Genomic DNA, 21,828 nt, shown 5'->3' with positions numbered 1-21,828 from the left:
TGCCATTGTACCCTGCCTTTTCTCTTAACACTCTTTTTGATCTGGGTTTCTAGAATCTCTTTGCTTTACCTCTTTTTTTTTTAAGATTTTATTTATTTATTTGAGAGAGAGAGTTACAGACTGTGAGAGGGAGAGAGAGAGAAAGGTCTTCCTTCCGTTGGCTTACTCCCCAGATGGCTGCAATGACCAGAGCTGCGCCAATCCGAAGCCAGGAGCCATGTGCAGGGGCCTAAGCACTTGGGCCATCTTCTACTGCTTTCCAGGCCATAGCAGAGAGCTGGATTGGAAGAGGGGCAGCTGGCACCCATATGGGATGCCGGCATCACAGGCGGAGGATTAACCTGCTGCGCCATGGCACCGGCCCTGACTGCTTTATCTCTTATCTCTGCAAGTGGCTTGCTGTTTCTTAAGAAAGCACTTCCTTCCTTGAATATACCTGCTGTTCTGTCATTGCTCTGATCATGTTTGTACTTCAATTGACAATGTCTACTATTAGTGTCCTCTTTTTAAAAAAGATTTTTAAAATTTTATTTATTTGAAAGGCAGAGTGACAGAGGAGAGAGAGAGAGAGAGAGAGAGAGCACAATCGATCTTTCATTCACTGGTTTTTTGTCCACTCCTCAAATGCCTGCAAAAGCTGGGGCTGGGCCAGCCCAAAGCCAGGAGCTAAGAACTGACCCTTGTGGGGGCAGGGACTTCATCTCCTGCCTCCAGGGTGTGTATTAGCAGAAAGCTGGGTTGGGAGTGGACTCAGGACTTGATCCCAGGTACTCTGATATGGCATGCCAGCATCCCAGGCTGCAGCTTACCTTGCTATACCACAGTGTCCACTCCTTATTCCTCCTCTTTGCTTTAATTCTTAATATATTTTTTAAGGACAGATAAATCAGATGTTCTCTTGGCTTCTCCCACTTAAATTACTGAGATCCTTTTCTTAGTCTTCCCTTCCCAAATCCAACAAATACACAGCTTTCAACTTTTGCTGGTCAGGATAACATCTCACTGATCAAAAAACTGAATTCTTTCAAACTCTCATTTCACACTCTATCTTTCACCATTTTGCTCTTTATTTATCTGTCTCTTTTCCTCCAGTACCAAAATTCTTAATTTGGCCTTGAGATCTTTCTCTCAAAATATTCCTCTAGTTTCTGGTACAATACTTCAGAGCTTAATAATAGTAACATTTAATGAAATTATGTCTGAGAAACCATTGGTCAGTTAAAAGAAGTTTTAATTTAGATACCTGTTAACTATCTTATTTAAAATCTTATGAAAATGGGAATTAAATTTATCAAGCAAGTTTAGTAATTTTATTAGTTTAATATTAAGGCCCTGAATTTTGCCTTTTAAAATTGAAAACTTGGGGCTAGCATTGTGGCACAGATGATTGAGCCACACCTGCAACATAAGCATCCCATATGGGTGCCACTTCGAGTCCTGGCTGCTCCACTTCTGCTCCAGTTCTCTGCTAATACACTGGACCACTCTAGTGCTCCAGCCACTGCTAACTACATGAGATCTCTGGATGGAGTTCCGGGCTCCTGGTTTCTGTGTGACCTACCTAGTTGTTGCGGCTGTTTGGAGAATGAACAAACAGATGGAACATTAAAAAAAATTTTTTTAAAAAACTGATCTTCAGTCATTTAATTTGTTTACTTTTATTAATCCATTAATCATTTCTTGAGTTCTGAGTGTGTCACTGGTTGAGCTAGATTTGCATGGAGAATTATGAATGAGGGGTGGTATTTGACCATAAGAGATATATATTCTTCTTTTTTAAATTTATATATTTATATATTTATTTATTTGAAAGTTAGAGTTACACAGAGAGAGGAGAGGCAGAGAGAGAGAGAGAGAGTTGAAAAGTCTTCCATTCGCTGATTCACTCACTGGTTCACTCCCCAACTGGTCTCAATGGCTGAAGCTGCGCCCATCCGAAGCCAGGAGCCAGGAACTTCTTCCGGGTCTCCCATGTGGGTGCAGGGGCCCACAGACTTGGGCCATCTTCTACTGCTTTCCCAGACCATAGCAGAGAGCTGGATCCGAAGTGGAGCAGCCAGGTCTCGAACCAGCATCCATATGGGATGCCAGCGCTTCGGGCCAGGGCTTTAACCCACTGTGTCACAGCGCCGGCCCTATATTCTTATGCACAGTACTTTTGGCAGATTGAGAAATCATTCATATGATCAGTAACTTCGTTACACTCTGACTGTGTTAGGTACTATGCTGGGGAATGGGAAGCAATCCAGATCAGAGTTTTGCGCATGTGGCTTTCAATCAGATGAGGAGACAGATTGATAAACAGTTAATAGAGGGGAAGTCAAGAGGTGGTAGACACTCTTGGGCACTAAACAGAATAATGGGAATTGGGAGAGGAGTCAGAAATGAGACTGGGAAGAGTCTCAGAACACAACAAAGGGGAGATGGGTGGCTGTATATTGACTTCAGACATGGTTGGGGAATGGTGAGTTGTTGGAGGAGACAAAAACTGGTAGCTAGAGGGAAACCTGGGGTGTTTTTGGGCTTTTTTAATCCATCTGGAGTTCTAGAAGTAAAATGTTTTAGTTGAAATTTTGGAAATAATTACTATCCCTCCTTTAGTTATTTTTGGGATTTTTTTTTTTGAATACTTACTAAGTGCTTAGGCAGAGAATGAGAGATTAGTTCTCTTCAGGTACAAGTAAATCCAATAAGGGAATATGAATTTCTGTCAGATGTGCTGGGCCCTTATGTTGCAATCCAAATATGATAGTTAGAACCCAAATTAGCAATTTTCTTATTTTAATAAAATTGTGGTAGTGACTGTGCTAGGAAGTAATATTATAACAGCACAACACTGACAATAAGCAGGGAAATTTGCTTGTCTGTTTTTCTCCCAAGGTACACATGTAGTTAATTCAGTCAATTTTTAAAAATATTTTTACTACAAGTTGTTACTTAGTGCAGGCATGCCCATTGACATACTATTTGTTACTTATATCTGCAGGCCAATAATTTATATTACAAAGTAAAACTTTTACTGTTTAACATTAAAGATCATCTGATTAATAAACCACTATTGCCTCAGGTTTCAGACCTGGTGGGGGAATGAAATAGGTTCTCATGTACTTTAGAAGCAGTGCACCAGCTGCAGCTCCAGAGAAGAGTTGCTGTAACTCACACAATATGAAAATTCCCAAAGCCTTAGAATTTATATATCCATAGCTGCCTCTTGTTGAATTTATCCTTCTAAATGGTGCTGCAGGTGCTTCTTTCATTTAAAACATACACTGCTCTCTCGGCAATCTGTAGGTTCTCTAAGGTGCTTCATTTTTTTCCCTGAGTTGTGAGTTTATTAGAATTGAGGATAAACTCAGCCTTTCATTTAAAGCTCAAAGGTGCAATTGTATTAAAACCTAACCTAGTATTCATTTTTTTCATCATTTAAGTATATTTGTAATTTCCTATGAACGTGCAAGTGATCATTTATCTAAAATGTGAACAGTTCATTTTAAACTATGTTATTCATTTATTTAAAAATATCAAGATCCAGTCATGTTCCAGGCACAGGTCTAGACGTTGATGACACACTGGTGAACACAACGCAAGTCGCAGCCTTCACAGACGCTCATTGTCTGATGCAATTTGTATTCCAGTGGATTTTATAGCCATCCTCGCCAATTCTGCTTTCATAGAGTCTCCAGACTAGTGAAATCTAGGCAGCTGGTTCAAGTTCTGTCTTTTAAACTCCTTTCACCCTCAAAAGATGCCATGATAGTGTTGTTTACAAGATAGATGTTACTATTTATAGTGAAAAAGGAACATTCCAAGAAATTAAGCTTAAAACCAAAAGTAGGATTAAATAATCTTCACTGCTAAACGTGTTTATTTTACGTTTTCATGGCAGAGTATTAGTAGGTGGGAAGCAGGATTTCACACAGTTTAATAGGAGGATACATATTTTTCCAGGGGATCATGGATGGCTAATTTGGCTTCTATAGTAAAAGACTCAGCTGCAGATAATAATAGCAACAATAACCCTTCCAATAACAGTTTATAGGAAGGGGCCACATGCCATTTTTAAGAGCTTTACACATATTCACTAATTTAATCCTCAAAATAATCCTTTGAGGTGTATTATTGTACCTTCTATTACACGGAAAGCAGCTGCGAGCAAGTAGCTTGCCAGGGCTACACCGCTAGTAGAGGCAAGGTTGGAGAAGGCACAGTGACCTGGCTTGCAGCTCTGGGTTGCAATGCCTCGCTCACTTCAATGCCTGCTTTCTGGTCTTTTCAGGTTCCACTAATTTACTGTCTTTCAGATATGTAAATTTTCATGGATACTCTGAATTTGAAAGCAAACATGCTGGCATTTTTATTATGACTCTTCTCTGTTTGGAACTATCCTCTCTTAGAAAGGCTTTTATTTTAAAAACATTGCAATTCCAACAGACAGGAACCTGGAAATTCATTTGTAAGAGTTCTTCCTTGTGTTTCCTTTATTTTTATTAAGGAATGTTTTTTATACCAAGTACCCTGGCAGATTTAACACATTTAAGATGAAAATTTAGCCAAACTCATTGCCTACATAGTTTTGGTTCAGGTACCTCTGGGAAACAATGGAAACAGAAGCTGCTTTAGTTTTCCCATGAAGAGACCAAGCATATTGTTGCAGGCCTGGTGATTGGAGAGGGATTTCCTCTCTCCTCACTGCAGTCTCACCGAGGGTGTTTTGGGTTGCTCTCCCCATTCCCTGTTTTTTCACAGGTCTGTGCTGTTTGCTTCCTGTGTCCAGTTCCTGGGCCACCCTCCTCCACAGTCCCCAAACCCACCTGTGCTTCTCTGAGGCACCTCAGGGCCTTCCCACCTTCCAGAAGGTGTCTGCTTCCTTCTGCTTTCATTTGTTTCTTTCTTAATTTGTTTCATTTGTTTCTTACTTATGTGTTGTTGGGATTCATTTCCCTTTCCTTGATGAATCCTCAGCAATTAAAAACAGTGCCAGGTACATAAGGGTCCTTTAAAACTTTCATGGAAAATGTGTAGCATGAAAAACTTCACATGGATTTTGAAATTTCTTTTTGCACCAAATTAAGTTATCTTCTAATTCCATTTTTCCAGAAACCTTTTGATTTAAGCTCATCAGTGGTTCACATTTGTTCAATGAATGAATGAATACCTGTGGTGTGGCACTTATTATATTGTATGTAATTTTTCAAAAAAATATTTGAAAGGCAGAGTTAGAGAGAGAGAGAGGCATAGGGATAGGAGCAAGAGAAAGAGAGATCCATCTTTCATATACCGGTTCATTCCCCGGGCTGGGCCAGGATGAAGCCATGAGCCAGGAACTCCCCTGGTTCTCCCATGTGGGTGATAGGAACCCAAGTACTTAGACCATCATCTGCTGCTTTCCCAGGCACATTATCAAGGAGCTGAATCAAAAGTGGAGCAGCTAGGACTTCAGCCAGTACCCATATGGGATACAGGCATGGTGGCTTAACTTGTTGCACCATAATGCAGTCCCCCATATATAATAATTTTTATACATGTTTTTATTCTTCAGATTGAAAACTTACCATTTTATTTTCTTGGAATGTTTATCAAATATTTGTAATATATTAGGTGGACAGTAAATATTTAATGACTGGGTGTCTAATTCGTTCCTTTATATCTGTGGTATTGGACAGAGATGATCAAAAGAAGGGGGGTGAGAAGGAGCAGTGACTACCAAGACCAGTGTATTTTGAATTGATGAACTCTGAATCAAGAAAGGAGGAACAGATAGGCCCAGACCAGCTGTCTCCTTTCACTAATCTCTCCAGAAGTTTTGTCTTAATGTGTCTAATTTGCATATTTGGGCATTTCAGTAAAACTGAGTCTCAGGTACTAATTTGTCTTTCTCAGCAACATGGAAGGGAAGTCGTTATAGAGGTGAGGACCCTCAGTAGAAACTCCATTAATCTGCCTCTGTCAGGGGGCTTTGGTGATTTGAACTTCCACCTAAGTCTTAAAAATAGCTGTGACTTAATGGCTCCTGTCTTGAGAACCTTAGAGGAGCCTATCTTATTTTTGATTGCATTATTTATGGAACAAGGTACTTGGGAATGATGGCATAGAGGTTTATTAGACAACATGGGGACTTGGAGACACCCATATACCCTCTTCTGTTTCTGCCTTAAGAGCCTGCCTCGTGTTCAGGATGAGATTTTGCTATGTATCATATGAATCCCTCCCAAATGTTTATGGAGTGTCTGTTGACTGGGTGGCATGCTAACCACATTTATTTTGCAGTGTTCCTTTTTGGGGCATCTATAAAGAGTGGAGGAAGGTAGAGGGAAGTAGAAGGGGATAGAAGGAAGTAACATTTATACAGAGGAAGCAGTATGATCTACAACAGTCCTGGCAGCATGGCTTGTTCTGGAAATGCAGCTGCATGTTCATTGTGATTGGAACAGATTCCATGAGAGCAAGTGGAACAACGCCTCACTGGCCTGAGGGAAATTTGGCTAAGTGTGCAACGATGGGAGTGAAGGCCTGTTGGTGACGTGGAATCTGTCAGCACACCAGCACACTGTTCCCCTTTTTCCCACCCACCAGCTTGCAACCACCTTTCCCTTAGTCCTCTGATGGTTCCTGCAGCAGGTTTATGATTTCCAGCCTTAGTTCAGTACTCGGGATGACTTTCCTTTTCCTTTCTCTCTTTCAGTTTTTCAGACTTACTCCTAATCATCTGCTTGTTTTCATTACCCACAGTGACTGTTCCAAATTGGAACTACTTTTCTCAGGAATTCAGCCCTCCTGATCTCCCCATTTTCTATATTTATGTGAAAGCATGTAGGTGAACAGGGACACAGGTACATGAGTCATCATCTACTGCCTCCCAGGATGTACATGACAGGAAGCTGAATTAGAAGCAGAGTAGCTGGATATGGGTAGGGCAAGAGGTAGTTTAACCTATTGCAAAATGCTCACCTTCCCTCATTTTAAAGTAGTAATCTGCCTCCTCTATCATTTTCCCAAGAAAATAGACACTATCTGACATCTCTCTCTCAGCTCGCCTGCCCTGCATATGCAAACTGACCCCATCCCTAGCCGTCTTTACTGGCATTCTTCCTGACTCAGAGGGAAGCATGCCCCCATCATTACCAGAGCTGGCTCTTCCCCAGGGCACTTGAACCCATCTTGTGCTCTGGGACTTTGGTCTATTTGTTTACTACTTTAATTTCTTTCTTACCACAGGTTTTTTGTATTCAGTTTATGAATGTTGTCAGAGCTCTTGCCTGCAACTCTTGCCCCCATCCCAGCTAAAAACTCCATTCTTTGACCATTCTTTTTCATCAAGATATCACCTGTTTTTCCTTCTTGAAACAGTGTGGCTGGTCTGAGTATTTAAAAGATTACTTTGGCTGTGTTGTTGAGAGGGCAGTCACAGAAGGCAGAAATCTGAGGGAGAAGGCTGTTGAATTCAGGTGGTGATGCTAGCGAGGAGACAGCGTTTGACAGACATTGAGGGGGTAGAATTACCCAGGCTTTGAACTCAAATACGTAGCAACCAGGAGAGAGATAGAGGAATCCACGACCCCCATGGATTAATGGAGTGACGGCAGAACCAGGACCAGGTTTTATGGAGAAGATAATGAGTTGTTTTGGAAATGTGGAAGTGAACTGCCCCTGAGAAGTCCAGTGAGAGAAATCAAGAAAGGAGTTGGGAGTATGGGGTGAGTGGTCTTTAGTTAATTTAAAGAGAGATGTTTGTTCTTTAGAAATAGCCATGGTAGGGGAGTGCCTTGGGGTGTAGTGGGTTAAGCCCCTGTGTGGAAAGCCCACATTCCATATTGGTGTTCCGGTTTAAGTCCTGGCTCCTTCCAAGCTTCCTACTAATGCACCTGGGGGGCAGCTAATGATGGCCCAAGTATTTGGGTTCCTGCCACCCCCATGGGAGACCTGGGTAGAATTCTGAGCTTCTGGCTTCAGTCTGTTGTAGACAGCCTCAGCAGTTGTAGACAGGCAGTTGGGCAGTGAACCAGTGTATGAAAGATATTCTCTCTCTCTTTCTCTCTCTCTCTCTCTGTGTCTATCTCCCTCTGTCTCTGTCAATCTACCTTTCAAATAAAGTTTTCTTAAAAAAAAAAAAAAACCGTGGTAGTCAGAGACATATGGGTATATAGTTGAGTCATAGTCTTGGATAAGATTCTGCTGGTGAAATGACAAGATAAATCTGGGGAGTTTCGCGGGAGGTAGAAGAATAGGAACCCATGAAGGAGCTGGAGAACCAAGGGCCAGAGAGAAAGATGCGAATAGTTGTATGTGTGTGTATGGGTTTTTGAGCTCCTTGAGGATAGCGATATTTACATTGCCATTTTCTCTGGCCAAATTGTATGTGCTCAGTAAGTAGCTATTACGTTGCATTATTGGCCTGGCTCACCTCAGAAGTCATCAGTTGCCGAGAACTCTCTTTGCCTGAAATCTCATACAGTGAGGATTTCTGAAAGGAATGGATTTATGCCTGGCAGTTTGGAAAAATTAGGTGTCAGTAGAAAATAAGGGTGCAGGTCCTGCAGCAGCCCCATAGATTGTGATTCTCACAGAAACCTGTCTGCTGGTGAGGGGGTTTTGATTGCTGTCTTGTGTGAGATAGGAAGCACTGGTGGCTTCATGCCAGCTGTTTTGATCCTGAAGGGGGTGTTCACGGATCTGACAATTTTCTTCTGTTCTATCTCAATAAATTTCAATCACATTTAGGTTCTATTGCAACACACCCATCGTGAGTCAGAATTAAGAGCTGTTCTAAACTATATTATAACCTTGTGTTTCCACAAAAAGTCTTCTTGAATACAGGGGTAGAATTTTACAGCAATCAGAGAACTCATCCAAAGCCACTAAGGACAGAGGTTGGCCCCACATTACTCATCGTCTACTTAGGGTCTCCATGAACTGGGAGAAGGGGAGGAACTCAGGAGCTGTGCAAAGATACCCATAGGAAATGTGCAAAGAAGTCTTAAAACTTCAATGGAGGTACTTCAAGAAGTGCATGGAAAATGGGATTTCAAGATTTTCTAGGTGTAAAAAATTTTGGAATTCATTAAGTTTTTTTCATAATTGTAATTTCCCATGAACTTTTTATAGGGTCTTGTATTTGTAAGTTATTTTTAACTCATCCTTAACACCTATCTATTTTTGTGTATGCTTTTAAATGTGTGTAAGATATTTAGTACAGTGGTCCATGTCTGTAAATAAGTAACATATCTGGTTTACATAAATTTTGAGTATAGGAGAGAGGCATGCTGTTAAGATTTTAAAATCATCAAGGGTATGTTTGACTAAAAGAATACATTGGAGATCCTAGGTATAAATTGTAGTTACTGTTTGAGCAGTATAAGTAAATGGTGAGCATTTATGAGTTTCTTAATAAAATTTTGTCCATCATTTTAGTTACCAGATTTCAAGTAGTTTAATTCCAAAATGCAGATGTGTGACTTAACCTAATTCCTTACTTGGGATTTTAATGGAGACCATTGAAACACAAGTCCAAAACCATTTGTTGTACTTTTTGTGAACATGTTGAAGTTTTCTCATGAACTACCTAATGCCTCTCCACATACAGTCGATGCGCTTTGCCATCATCCTTTAGTCACAGGCAGTTTAAACTGTTAAATAGTATCTTGCTTTAAAAGGTAGGCTGATGGCGTTTCTATCTTGTGGTACATCTGGGAAGTTAATATATACAGTCTGTGAGTATCCTGCAGGGACCTGTTTTTACATGCATACAGGGACGTTTATGTAGAAATCAAAGGCCATGAATCAGAAGAACACAACTCTTGTTTCCAGTGTACTGGAGGCTTAAAAAAAATTGGCTTGGAAAAATTGAAAGTAGTGTGGTTTGTTTTTATTGTGGAACCGATCAGGAAAGAACAATTTACAGTCATTGCCATTCTTCACAGCTGAATGGAGTAGAGGTGCCTGCCTCGTGAAATAGAGCAGCTGCACCCGTTTTCCCTGGGCTCACAAAAACATTTGCTTTTTAATCGAGAACTTTAGATGGTGGGGTACAGTTTGTTTTCATGATGGAAGTGGTCAGTTGTGTCTTAGCAGACAGCTGTAGTGTAATTAAGAAAAACTGTGTGAAAGTGGATTAAATATAACAGAAGAAGCCTTTTATTTGAGAGGTTTCACCTCAAATTTATTCATTTTTTTCTTTAATGCTTAAAAGCAGAATTATCACTGTCATTCTGGTCTGCAGGATTTTGCTATTTCACAATATCATTGAGCTCTAGGAAACATGAGATGCTCTGCAGCAGAATAATTGCTTGTTTTTGTAACACGTGCAAACTGAAAAGTGCTTGTTTTAAAATGATTTAGCTTGTGCAAGATCTGCTTTCTAAATACTGTTTAAAATTAAGGTATTACAGAATTATGTTAACTTTAATTCATTAAAAAGATAGTGACCTACCATATAGAAGAAAATTTTGTGAGGCTGCTCTTTAGATCTGTATGTAATTTGCAACATTAGGGGAACTTTGAATAGTGTTAGACTATTGTCTATCTTTTTAAGACTAGAAATTATGAAAGGTCAAAAACTACATTTTTAATGATACATTTCAAAATGAATAGTCAAATAATAATGAAATAAGCTGACGAAGTGTTGATTTGTTAAATGTGCAACATTAGGCTGTCAACTGACTCTACAAAGCATACACTTATTTTATGCAGCAGACTTTGAAATAAGAATAGAAATGCCTTAATTTGCATCACAGTCTACAGTAGCAAAATAACTGTTCCAAGGTCAGAGGGAGCCGAATTTCCAAAAAGGAAAGAAAGAAAAGAAAAAAACTGTTGTGTACATGAATAACCAGGATTCTTACTAGACACACTCACTCATCCATTAGAGGTTCTTATACTGAATGCCCAACACAGTTAAAAAAATTCGTCCCGGCCAAAATAAAGGTGCCTGTTCAGGTTTGCTGTGTATCATACATTCATCATTTTGGGGGAGGGGGTTGCTCTTAGGCTTTCTTTCAGTCGAGGGATTTGGGAGGCTAGATGAAAGGAGGAGCTGAATAGGGAGTTGCAGCTTAAGTGCTCTGGCTGTTACCAGCCTTGTAGCCCTTGCCTTGTGAGGTGTTCTAGGAGGAGGACTCTGCTCTGGGTTGCATGTTTTAAAGAACTAAGAAAGCAGCCTTGGGTTCATTCTTTTTCTTTTTTAAGATTTATTTATTTATTTGAAAGGCAGTTTTGGAGAAAGGGAGAGGTCTACCACCTAATGGTTTACTCCCCAAATGGCCGGGGCTGGGCCAAGCCAAAGCCTGGAGCCAAGAACTCTGTTTGGGGCTCCCACCTGAGTGGCAGAGGTCCAAGCAGTTTCTGCTTTCCCAGGTGCACTAGCATGGCACTCCATTGGAAGTGGAGCAGCTGAGACTCAGACTAGCCCTCTGATATGGGATGCTGCAGTCATGGGTGGTGGTTTAGCCTGCTGAGCCACAGTGCCAGCCCCCTATGAGTTCATTTTAATCAGAAAATCATGGATAGTGTTTGATACTTGGTGCCTTTTTGATTTGCAAACTGAGCCTTGCGGTGTGCCAAACTCTTCCCCATTTCCTGAGAAGCTCTGTATCCTTGGAGGCTACTCTGTGATGTCTCTATAGACTCCTGCTACTTGTAGTACTTGGGCAAAGTTGCTTACAAAGAGGAATGGGACAGAGTTTTTGTGGGAAAGGTAGAAAATCAAACCAAGACCAGGTTTTAAGGTAAGAATAACAAGATAAAGAGAATAATATGATTTCATTACTGGAAATTCTAATTACTAGAATTAGAATCAAAAGGTCTGGATTCAAGTCCCAGTTAGCTAAGCATTCTGGGAAAGCTGATCTGTAGGCCTTTGTTTGCTCATGTATAGTGTGGAACCTGACCTACGTACCAAACAGGTTGTGAATCTTGCTTAGTCTCAGCAGATCAACTGCTCCCCAGCTTTGCCAGGAAGGTTGAGCAAGGCCTTTAAGCTTTCCCTGGCCATCATCTCAAAATATGTTTATCTATACAATTTCCTTCTCACTTTCTTCGTCCTTGCAAAAGGAAACCTGTGTTCTTGACACATTCTCAGGCTACTTCATGTTCAGCCTTGCTTCATCAGTGATTTCATGTCTTTCTGTTCTTTTAATCTCCTCTACCCTTCCTTTCAAGTCCATTGTAATGTGTTTCTTTCATTTTCACTCACCAGTATTTTCTAAAGAATGATTTGAACTCTTTCCTTCTTCACCTTCCATCCTTTTCTTCTGATCCATTTCAATCTGGCTTCTCTCTGTTTCATGGTATTGAAATTTGTGTCCCAAAGGCCATCACTACCCTCACTGTCAAATCCAATGACTGTTACTCTGTGTTGCCTTCCTTTGGTCTCCATGAATACCTCCATGAATATACCAAAACTGTCCTCTGATTGAAGTCCTCTACCTCTTGGGTTTCTGTCTGTCAGTACATTGCTTGTTCTCTTTCAAATTTGGCACTGACTACCTTTTTCCTTCCTTTAGCCCCTAAAAGTAGATGTTCCCTAGGGTTCTATCAAAGGCTCACACAGTATACAAAGTGACACAAATTGAGCAATAGACTCAATATAAAATCTAAATCTATCATTGATCAATGAAAACTTTAAAGAAAATCTTTGTGGCCTTGAATTAGGAAAAAAATCTTAGATGCAACATAAAAATCATGATCCACAGAAGCAAAAACTTGATAAATTTAATTTCATCAAAATTTAATATCTGCTCTTAGAAAGATGTTGAAAAGAAAATTTAAAAAGTCCCAGATTAGGAGAAAATATTCACAAAACACATATCTGATAAAAGTTAAAGAAAATTTTTATGCAGAATGTAAAGAATTCTCAAAAGTCGATAATAATGGCCGGCGCCATGGCTCAATAGGCTAATCCTCCACCTGCTGCTCCGGCTCACCGGGTTCTAGTCCCGGTTGGGCACTGGATTCTGTCCCAGTTGCTCCTCTTCCTGTCCAGCTCTCTGCTGTGGCACAGGAGTGCAGTGGAGGATGGCCTAAGTGCTTGGGCCCTGCACCCCATGGGAGACCAGGAGAAGCACCTGGCTCCTGGCTTCAGATCAGTACAGTGTGCTGGCCACAGCACACCGGCCGCAGCGGCCATTGGAGAGCGAACCAACAGAAAAAGAAGACCTTTCTCTCTCTCTCTCTCTCTCTCTCACTGTCCACCATGCCTGTCAAAAAATAAATAAATAAATAAAATTAAAAAAGTTAAAAGTCGATAGTAAGAATCCCATTTAAAGCAAAATAAGCAGGGACAAGTGCTTTTTTTTTTTTAAAGATTCATTTATTTATTTGAAAGTCAGAGTTACACAGAGAGAGGAGAGGCAGAGAGAGAGAGAGAGGTCTTCCATCCGATGGTTCACTCCCCAGATGGCCGCAATGGCTGGAGCTATGCCAATCTGAAGCCAGGAGCTTCCTCTGGGTCTCGACGTGGGTGCAGGGACCTAAGCAATTGAGCCGGGCCATCTTCCACTGCTTTCCCAAGCCACAGCAGAGAACTGGATTGGAAGAGGAGCAGCCAGAACTAGAACCCGTGCCCATATGGGATGCCGGCGCTTCAGGCCAGGGCGTTAACCCGCTGTGCCACAGTGCCGGCCACAGGGACAAGTGTTTTGCCTAGTTCTTAAGGTGCCCAGTTAGGTTGCTTGTGTCCCTTGTTGCAGTACCTGAGTTTGGTTCTTGGCTGCTGACTTCTTCCTCCAGCTTCCTGCTAATGCAGACCCAGGGAGATAGCAATGATAGCTCAAGTGGTTGGGTTCCTGCTACCTACATGGGAGACCTGAGTTCCTGGCTTCTGACTTAGGTCCCAGCCATTGTGGGCATTTGGGAAATGAAACAATGGAAGGCAACATTTTATCTGCCTCTCAGATAAAAAAATAAATAATGATTTTTGATAATAAATAATAAATTTGAATAGGCTGTTAAAGAAGATATATACATGATAAATAAGCATATGAAAATATGTTCCATATAATTAGTTATTAGGAAAATGTAAATCCATGCCACAATAAGATGCCACTGTACCTGTTAGAATGACTAAGATGACAGACCATGAAGAGTGTCGTTGAGGACATGGGGTAACTGATATTTACATGGCTGGTAGGAATGTAAAAATGGTACAACCTTTGTGGAAGTTTGGCGGTTTTTGTTTTTTCTTTTAAAGGTAAATGTACCTGGCCGGCGCCATGGCTCACTAGGCTAATCCTCCGCCTTGCCGCGCCGGCACACCGGGTTCTAGTCCTGATCGGGGTGCCGGATTCTGTCCCGGTTGCCCCTCTTCCAGGCCAGCTCTCTGCTGTGGCCAGGGAGTGCAGTGGAGGATGGCCCAAGTGCTTGGGCCCTGCACCCCATGGGAGACCAGGATAAGTACCTGGCTCCTGCCATCAGATCAGCGGGGTGCGCGCCCGTTGGAGGGTGAACCAACGGCAAAGGAAGACCTTTCTCTCTGTCTCTCTCACTGTCCACTCTGCCTGTCAAAAAAAAAAAAAAGGGTAAATGTACCTACTGTGTTACCCCGCCGTTTTACTTCTCAGTATTCACCCAAGAAAGATGTGCGATGACAGAGATTGAGTTCACTCCCAAGTGGCCACAATAGCCAAGGCTGGGCCAGGCCAAAGCCAGGAACCAGGAACTACATTTGGTCTCCATGCAGATGACAGGGGCCCAAGTATTTGGATCATCATCCATTGCTTTTCCAGGTGCATTAGCAGGGAGGTGGATGGGAACCAGAAGAGTTGGGACTTGAACCAGCACTCAAATATGGGATGCTGGCATCGCAAGCAGCTGCTTAATACACCATGCTACAACACCAGCCCCACAAGCAAACTTTTAAGGGTGATGAATATATTCAGTGTGCAGGTGCAGGCATGATTACAAGCTGCATAATAAATATATCCATCAGCAATACTTAGCATGGTCATTCTGCAATTTCTGCCATTCTGAGTGTAATTGCATCTTGTTCTCCATTGTAACCATTGCATATTTAGTGTTATAACAGCCTGTGTCTTCAGCAGTATTAGATTCTCTGAAAAAGGCAGACCTTTTTACCCATGGAGAGAAGTAAAGTAACTTCTTCCACACAGTGCACCAACTAACCCTCGTCTTGGCTCCTCCGACAATAGTCATTCATGTGAGTGTGTGTTGCAAGTATTGGGGGGAATGTGGGTGAAGGTGAACAATTTTATACTTTCATACCCTCCATACTTGCAACACACACACATGGATGACATGGATAACAACTTTATCATACTATTCTTTCAAATTATCTATAGAATTAAATATCAAAATAAAAAAGGTAAAAACATATTCTTTGCTGAAATTATTTACTATGAAATAGGAGCTGCTGTGTCAACTATTATGTTCGTGATTTGTATTTTCATATTTCCAGGTCTGAAGACATCTTAGAAAACCTGTCACAAATAAAAATAATAATAAAGATTGGAATTTAATAATAAAAGTTTGGACTTACTCAGGATTTCCTCTGTTGCTATATGTGGGTTAAGAATTGTAAGTAGTTGATCTCATTTAAGCTTCTTATCAAGATATTATTATCTTCATCATTGTCAGATGAAGCCACTCAAACATAGCTTAAATAACCTGTCTAATGTCACACAACTGGCATGTGGGAGAAATGCTATTTGCCACCAGAACTGTTGTCATGCTTCACCAATACTTTATTTGAACTGTTCTTAATTTTGACCTGAAATACCATATGTTGAAGTAACTGGTTATCCTCTGGATTAAACTCTTCAGACAATTTAACCTACTCTAGTTAATATGATAATCTGAAAGCCTTAGGAAAAAACATAGATAAATATAAATGGAAAAGAAAATTTATAAATTTCTTAGCATTTAATTTGCAAAGCTCTAAGAACAAGAGCTGCTTTGTGTACACCTAGTAGTAAAACCTGCCAGCCACTTTTCTGAGTTGGCTCCTTTTTTACACACTTACCACCCTGCTATGGGGCATCGCTTTTTCCTGTCTTACAGCTGTTCCTTTAACTACACACAGCTTTTGGCTCCCTCAATCTCTTTTCTTCAAACCAAGCTTTCCTAACAAATGACTCTTAAAAGATACTATTTTCTCTCATTGCTCACTAGCTCCTCTAATCCTCCCAACCACCCCCAGCAAGTGCCCCCCAACCACCTACCTGTTTGCCTTCTGGATATTTTCTTATCTTGTTCTTTAATTTATAGAATAGGGGTTATATATCTTTTTGAGGAAAAAATATTTTATTTTGTATATTTTAAGCTAGGTATTTCCCCTGTATTATTTGTTTATCCTTACAGTAACTTCATGAGTTGAACTATTATAAGCCTCAACTCTTTTTTTAATTTTTGAAAATTTTAAAATATTTATCTATTTGAAAGGCAGAGTGACAGAGAGCGAGAAAGAGAGAAAGAAAGAGAGAAAGAGAGAAAGAGGGAGGAAGGGAGGGAGGAAGGGAGGAAGGAATCTTTGATCTGCTGGTACATTCCCCAGATGGTAGCAACAGCCTAGGCTGGACCAGATCTAAACTAAGAGCCAGAAACTGCATCCTGGTGTCCCACGTGGAGGGCAGGTTTCCAAAGATTTGGGCTATCTTCTGCTGCTTTCCCAGGCACATTAGCAGGGAACTGGATGGGAAGCAGGGTAGGTGGGACTTGAACCAGTACTCTGATAAGGGATGCTAGCATTGTAAGCAGTGGCTTAACCCATTATGCCACAATGGTGGCCCGAATTTAAAATTTTTTAACAGATGCATAAAAAGTGTACATATTTATGGGATATGATGTTATATTTTAATACATGTACACATTGTCTAATTAGGGCAAACCTATCTATAGTCTCAAATATTTGACATTTTCTGATGGAGAAAACATTCAAAATCCTTTCTTTAAGTCTAGAAATATACAGATATCATTACCTATAGTCACTCTACTGTACAAAAGAACCCAGAATTTCTAACTATAACTTAGTACACATTAATCAGCTATTCCTCAACCCTCCTTTCCCCTTATTCTATCTGACCTCTAGTAGCCGCTGTTCTACTCGACTTCTGTAAGGTCCCACATATGAATGAGTTCATACTGTCTTTCTGTGCTTGGCTTATTTCACTTGGTATAATGACCTCCAGTTCTTTCATGGTGCTGCAAATGACAAGATTTCATCCTTTTCTATGGCTGAATTGTATTCCATTGTATGTATGTAACGTATTTTCTTTATCCATTTATCAGTTAATGGACTCTTGGGTTGTTTCTATTTCTTGGTTATTTGAATAGTACTGCAATAAACATGGGAATGTGGATTTCTCTTTGTTAGCATGATTTCACTTCCCTTGGTTATATACCCAGTAGAGAGATAGCTGGATCATATGTTAGTTCTTTTTATGATATTTTTTAAAGAGTTAGAGAGAGAGAGAGAGAAAAGAGAGAGAGAGAGATCTTTCATGCACTGGTTCACTCCCCAGATGGCCACATTGGCCAGAGTGGAGCCCAGTAGGTGATTTGTTTTCTTTCCAAGTCATTGTTTTAATGAATGTAGATTTTTTTAACTTTTATTTAATGAATACAAATTTCCAAAGTACAGCTTATGGATTACAATGGCTTCCCCACCCCCCATAACTTCCCTCCTACCTGCAACCCTCCCCTTTCCCTCTCCCTCTCCCCTCCATTCACATCAAGATTCATTTTAAATTCTCTTTATATACAGAAGATCAGTTTAGCATATATTAAGTAAAGATTTCAACAGTTTGTACCCACATAGAAACACAAAATGAAAAATACTGTTTAAGTACTAGTTATAGCATTAAATCACAATGTACAGCACATTAAGGACAGAGATCATACATGAGGAGTAAGTGCACAGTGACTCCTGTTGTTGACTTAACAAATTGACACTCTTGTTTATGGCATCAGTAATCACCCTAGGATCTTGTCATGAGTTGCCAAGGCTATGGAAGCCTTTTGAGTTCACCGACTCTGATCACATTTAGACAAGGTCATAGTCAAAGTGGAAGTTCTCTCCTCCCTGCAGAGAAAGGTACCTCCTTCTTTGATGACCTGTTCTTTCCACTGGGATCTCACTCATGGAGATCTTTCATTTAGGGTTGGTGTCCCCCTCCCCCCCAGAGTGTCTTGGCTTTCCATGCCTGAAATACTCTCATGGGCTTTTCAGCCAGATCCGCGTGCCTTAAGGGCTGATTCTGAGGCCAGAGTGCTGTTTAGGACATCTGTCATTCTATGGATCTGCTGTGTATCTTGCTTCCCATGTTGGATCGTTCTCTCCCTTTTTTATTCTATCAGCTAGTATTTGCAGACACTATTCTTGTTTATGTGATCCCTTTGGCTCTTAGTCCTATCATTATGATCAATTGTGAACAGAAATTGATCACTGGGACTAGGCTAATCCTCCGCCTTGCGGCACTGGCACACCGGGTTCTAGTCCCAGTCGGGGCACTGGATTCTGTCCCGGTTGCCCCTCTTCCAGGCCAGCTCTCTGCTGTGGCCTGGGAGTGCAGTGGAGGATGGCCAAGTGCTTGGGCCCTGCACCCCATGGGAGACCAGGAGAAGCACCTGGCTCCTGCCTTCGGATCAGCGTGGTGCGCCGGCCGCAGCACACCAGCTGCGGCAGCCATTGGAGGGTGAACCAATGGCAAAGGAAGACCTTTCCCTCTGTCTCTCTCTCTCACTGTCCACTCTGCCTGTCAAAAAAATAAAAATAAAAATAAAGAACATGTTTGATGAATGTAGATTTTTAAGAATTCAAAAATGAATAGGGCCGAGTTTACTCTCCACCTCCTTATTTTTAATTATCATATTGTTCTTTTTAAATATTTTCTTTAATATATTAATATAAATACAAATTATTAATATAATGTAAATATATATTTTTAAAAATACATTGCCATATTCTGAAAGAGAAAAAGAAACAGTCACTGAGGGGTTACTGGAATTGTGCTCCTGGCATTTTTATACATTTATGTGGTAGATATTAGCATATTGTATGTTTAGAATCCTAGCTGGGAATGATTCTCCATTCATTCAAATACATTTATTCAATACTACACAGTAAAGCTTTATAGGCTTATTCATATAGGACCTGTATTTTGAAAAATTTTGTTTTTGAGTACTTTTTATTTCATAGGTGTTGGGAGTTAGATAATTTCTTTTCATTATATTTTGTAACTAGTTATATGAAAGTTCATGAATTTTATATATTAACTTTGTATTCATCCTTGTTACTGAACTCCTGTTAATAGTTATTTTTTCCTCATAATGCTTTTGGATCTGGGATCATTTACTTTCTAAGTTCAGAAAGAGAGAAATTGATATCTAGAATAAAGATACAGGAAAATGTACGGGCTGGCACTGTGGTGTAGTGGGTAAAGCTGCTGGCTGCAGTGTCAGCATCCCATATTGGTGCTGGTTCAAGTCCTGGCTGCTTCACTTCCTATCCAGCTCTCTGCTCTGGCCTGAGAAAGCAGTAGAAGATGGCTCAAGAGTGTGGGCCCCTGCACCCACGTGGGAGACTCAAAAGAATCTTCTGGCTCCTGGTTTCTGAATGGCCCAGCTCCTGCTGTTGCAGCTATTTGGGGAGTGAACCAGCGGATGGAAGACCCCTCTCTCTCCCTCCCTCTCCCCCCCTTTCTGGCTCTGCCTGTCTGTAACTCCACCTTTCAAATAAGTAAATCTTTATAATAAAAAAATTGTAACCTGGAAAAATATTTCAAAAATACAAATGGTATGCAAAACTATTTTTCATGCATTGAGGTTCTACATGTCTTTGCCACATCCAAACTATTTTCTTTATCCTTATATTTGAATGACGAAACAAATCACAAGGTTAAATATAAAATTAATGAAGAAATTTTAACATGTGAAAGTAATATCATTACATTAGGCAAAGTAGTTTTGAAAACCATATCATTTATCATTTTCTTTCTCATCTATTCCTTATCCATCCTCTGTCCTGCTCCCCCCACAACTCTTCAGAAATATAATTTAGGAAAAATTTTTTATGAACTAGTACATCCTAATTATACATACCTATGAGGTAGGAAGAAATGTTTTAATACTAATGGAAAATAAACTTTAGAGTAGATAGAAAAAAATGAAAATCTGTTTTGATTTACATTTTTTCTCCTCTGTTCGCATAGACTTTTCTATTTTTCTGGATCATTCTAAACATTCCCTCCTTACACCATTTATTCTTCTGAATATCTTTATACAGTGTGCCTGTGGGAACTAGTGTTTGTCATGTGCTGTCTTATCTATGACCGCTTCTTCTCAGAGATAAGAAAATATGTCTTAAGTCATGTATATACATGTCCCTGCATATATAAATAAAAGTAAGTTGTATTCTTAATTCTTGTTAATTTTTTGTACTTCTAAATTAGTATTGCTATTTTTAAATTCATTTTGAATTGTATATTTTTGTTTAATCTTGGAGATAGTTTTCTCCTCTATCTAGAAACTGAATCACAAATGTAATCAGAAAATAATACTTTAATCCTAGTTAATCCACACTGTTGATTTTCTGCGCCTACAAGCAGCTACAATAGCAGAATGTCTACTCTTGTATGTACCCATAAACTCACTGGGTTAGTCTGGTCCACAGATTATCCTCTCTTGAGATGGGAATTTTGTTCATTTTTAGGAAGAGACTGTCTAGAGTCTCATTTAATCGTTGTAAGAAACAGGCTGGTTGCATGTGTCTTGTCTAATTTGTGAACTGAAACTAGGTTAAATCAATCATAGACAGTTGTAACTTGCTCTGAGTGGTCTACAACAAAGACTGGTGGCTATAAAAATACATTTTACCTTGTCAAAATAAGAAGAATTCACTATCTTTAGGGACAGTAGAATTGGAACAGAAGAAATGGAGAATTCTATGTTTTACATATTTTGCAGGATAAAAGATATATTTAAAAAGAAAAGTCCAGGTGCATGGTTTGTTTCTGTGGGTGTTTGTCAGGGTTTGGGGCTGAGGGCTGAATATAATAAAGACTTCTAAAATTCATTTAATCATTTTTTCCTTATTAAACTGCATATTTCTTGAGTGTTGATTTTGTGCTCAATGAGAAAGGGGTGAGATGGGAAGTGTTGAAGGCAGAGTGAATGAATGGCATACCTGAGAGCAGCACAGTGGATGATCTGAAAGCTACTTTGGATCTGGATTGTGGAATTGGGGTAAAAGTGGGAAAAAAGATGAAAGAATTAGGCACCAAATGGCCCTGCACTGTGAGCCATGTAAAAAGAATTTGACCTTAATTGCAATGGGAGCCAAAAAATAGTTGGAGATGAAGATATGCCCAGATCTTTGTTCAAGAAAGAAAAAAAATGGATTGAAGAAAACAGAACAAGAGTAGAAGAATGTGGTCTGATTGTGTGTCCAGTTGTGGAAACCACAACAAAAGATGATGGTGAACTGAACTTGAGTAAGGAAGTGGAGGCCGGCTGGTAAGATGACCAGCTAGCTTGAAATACTGTTTGCTCTTCCCTCTCTTGTTGCCTGTGTGCTGATTTCCAGGCAGCGTGCTCTCACTAGGATTGATTTGCTTGCTCACTGGGTGAAGACAGAGAATCTGACAGTCGTAGGAATGCGTTTTGCTTTGTTTTATCTCTGGACGTGGTTCATGTGTGCAGGTCAGAGAAGAGAAGGAATTCAATTGAGATAGGTTGGTTAGAAGCAGTTACTCATAGACCACTTTGGGAAACCCAGCTAGTTAATATGTTTCTCCTTTTCCATCCTAGTCATCCAAGCCTAAATAAAAAGTTATTGGCAATTAGAATGGTTTTTGCTATCACATGTCCAGGCAAATTCTAATT

General features: G+C 40.2%; 1 protein-coding gene across 12 annotated transcripts in view; it reads left to right on the top strand.

Moving 5' to 3' along the window:
* Window positions 1-21,828, top strand: part of UMAD1 (UBAP1-MVB12-associated (UMA) domain containing 1) — a 292,340-nt gene that overhangs the window by 128,268 nt on the left and 142,244 nt on the right. For 3 of the 12 annotated variants that reach the window (XR_011383189.1, XR_011383192.1, XR_011383188.1), the window contains 2 exons: window positions 15,407-15,525; window positions 19,459-19,733. The exons of 8 other annotated variants lie outside the window; for them this stretch is intronic. The gene's annotated coding sequence lies outside the window, so the exon portion shown is untranslated. Of the gene's footprint in view, window positions 1-15,406; window positions 15,526-19,458; window positions 19,734-21,828 lie in introns of those variants that run through there. One more of the 12 variants, XR_011383193.1, reaches the window with a different exon arrangement.

This window comes from Oryctolagus cuniculus, chromosome 16 (assembly GCF_964237555.1).
Source record: "Oryctolagus cuniculus chromosome 16, mOryCun1.1, whole genome shotgun sequence".
In the NCBI taxonomy this organism is placed as follows: Eukaryota; Metazoa; Chordata; class Mammalia; order Lagomorpha; family Leporidae; genus Oryctolagus; species Oryctolagus cuniculus.
The sequence above is the reverse complement of the archived record's forward strand: the minus strand, read 5'-3'. Positions and strand labels throughout refer to the sequence as shown.